The sequence below is a fragment of the Limulus polyphemus genome, unplaced genomic scaffold, assembly GCF_000517525.1.
Source record: "Limulus polyphemus unplaced genomic scaffold, Limulus_polyphemus-2.1.2 Scaffold2165, whole genome shotgun sequence".
NCBI lineage: Eukaryota > Metazoa > Arthropoda > Merostomata > Xiphosura > Limulidae > Limulus > Limulus polyphemus.
The window spans coordinates 184,924-187,371 of record NW_013667775.1 but is presented as its reverse complement, the minus strand read 5'-3'; the positions used below and the strand labels follow the sequence as shown (position 1 = coordinate 187,371).

At 33.6% G+C, this 2,448-nt stretch overlaps 1 protein-coding gene across 6 annotated transcripts in view; it reads left to right on the top strand.

Annotated features, from left to right (window-relative positions):
• LOC106466137 (glycerophosphocholine phosphodiesterase GPCPD1-like) overlaps window positions 1–2,448 on the top strand; it is a 36,332-nt gene that overhangs the window by 6,914 nt on the left and 26,970 nt on the right. The window contains exon 1 of one of the 6 annotated variants that reach the window (XM_013926377.2): window positions 1,567–1,700. The exons of 1 other annotated variant lie outside the window; for it this stretch is intronic. The gene's annotated coding sequence lies outside the window, so the exon portion shown is untranslated. Of the gene's footprint in view, window positions 1–1,566; window positions 1,917–1,940; window positions 1,956–2,448 lie in introns of those variants that run through there. 4 more of the 6 variants (XM_013926376.2, XM_022394100.1, XM_013926378.2 and 1 more) reach the window with 4 other exon arrangements.

The window sequence follows — 2,448 nt, the reverse complement described above, 5'->3', positions numbered from 1 at the left end:
TAGAAAACAAACAAACAAACATAATCACATACATTACAAATGATATAAAATTAAAGTTACATAACACAATAAAAAGTGCTTCATTGATATAAAAGTTCTCATGACTGAGAATGAAAGTTTGCTGCTGGAGGGTTATTTATAGATCAGTAGTGTCAAGTCCATGAGAAGTCTGCTCCCGGTCGTAGGACTTTTACCGATGTTGCGTAGGTTCCTGATGTTGACCTCTCTTCAGTGACAGACTCGGGAATATCAGCTAACGTTGTATCCAGAATAGCAGATCGGGAATTGTCCCTGAGGATTGATCTTGGCGTAAGGGAAACATGGACAAATGAGGGTCGCTGAGACTGTCCCGCTACTTATAACGTTTTACATATATATATTTGCAACTTCACTATCAGCTACATCTGATCCTAAAAATTCACGGATTGTTTAATAAATCGCACAGTTACTGAAAGTTGGTCTTGGTGTGTTATATGAGGAGCTGGAATGATAGTATACATTCCACTATTTTTTACCTCTTGAATACTTTGTTTGTAATCCTTATTGCCCAGTAGTTGAATAAACTCACTTTTTAAGTTCCCTAATATATTGGTAACGTAGAATGAGCGCATATGTTTACTATCTAACCAGTGTTTCAACACAGGATTACACTTACCAAGTAGCATCACTGTCTAAAGGAAGTTTACGTTTTATCTTTATCATCCTTCGTGATTGCGTTGTTTGGATTTTCAATCTGTTGCTCTTCCTGTGATAACCGAGAATTCGATATAATTATATACATATAAGGAAACCCGAATTCTTTCTTTTCTACCAAACTATTCTATATTTAACTGGTTTCCTAACAAAACAGGCTACTCTTATAAAAACTCTATAAAAAAAAACAATAGTTTGTTCGTTTGTTTGTAGTTATGCACAAAGCTACACAGGAATTTATCAAAAAAGAAGATCCTAAATTAGGACAGCAACGAGCTTATAAATCAGACAAAATCATAGCAGTAGCCGTTTTTACCTCACAATATAAGCGTAAAAACGTTAATAAAGTAACAACAAATATCTATTCAATCTATAAAGTAACAAATACATATTAATTATTACTCAAATTATTATTTCAGTCGTTCTTAATGTATCAAGCGTCTATATGCAAAGAAAAGCCAAAAACTATGGTTTTTATCACTAAATGAAGATATAGCCTAAAGATGCTTTACAGTATAACCAGGTTTCATTCGCCCGGGCCCCTGGGCAGTTACGGTCACTACTGCGCTTGACTCAACTATCCGTCTCTGTCTGTCTGCAATTATCTATGCCGTCTCTTCTCCCCGGTCTTATATATACAAAATGAAGGGCGTCTAGCAAACACTCGAGCCTTCAGGAACCTTCTAGATACTCACTACTTGTTACCAGGGTCACGTGACTTCCGCTGTCGTAACAATATGATAATAATAAACTTAACTCTCTAATCCTATTAGTAATGCCACCTTTTCATTTTTATCGTGCACTCGTGTATTTGGATGTCGGGTATTTTGTAATAATGTTACTATTTACGGAAGGTTATAACATAATTTCGTAAATTGTAAAGTATTTATTTGCAAAAACAAAAATGCGAGTTCATGCTTGAAATTGAACTCGAGGTGTTACGCTACATTCACATGACAGAATAATTAGCCAGACGTTCAGGAATAGGACTTGACTCTTCGTCAGTGGTAGTGATACTGCTAGCAGTAATTATATTTTTAAGTATTTAACTTAACCGCCTTAAGTTATTTAATTTTAACCGGCTAAGATTTTAACACTGAAAATTAAATAAGCATTGATGTAAAAAACACATTACTACCACTATACCATGCACGTCCAGTACCACATTATTCTGAACATGTTTCATTGAGCGTCCAACTCCAAGGTTCTTTTCTTATTTCTGTGTGAGTTGGAAGTACTAACTAATACTGTAACAGTAACACGTACGGTAACTTTTACTTTTATCCTAGTTTTTTTTTCTTTTCTCTTTTTAAATGCGGTTTATGCCACATTCTGTCTTAGCTAGTAATAGTATAAATTTGAAACTTATACACTTAAGCTAGCTAAGTGTGAAGTGTTCTGGAAAATAATTTAGGCTTAGATTTATTTAATAATACAGCCATTAGGGAAGATTCCTTTTCTTAAAGTTAGAGAATACTTCTGAAAAGAAAGATCTATCACATCGTACCAACGATTTTAAATTTTAATATTGGACCTTTTAGTCTTACACAGGTGTTAATATTTTCTAACTTTAGAATTAAATTGTAAAGTAATTAATATTGTTTTGCAAAGTTAGACTGTAAACATCTAATACTACTACTGAGCACTAATACTACTAGTATTAGTAGTAATACGTTTATTGCTTTTAGTTTGACTTGAAATATTTTGTTGTCTTTAAAAATTTGTCGTGCAAAGCCTCAGGGGTAATATACACAA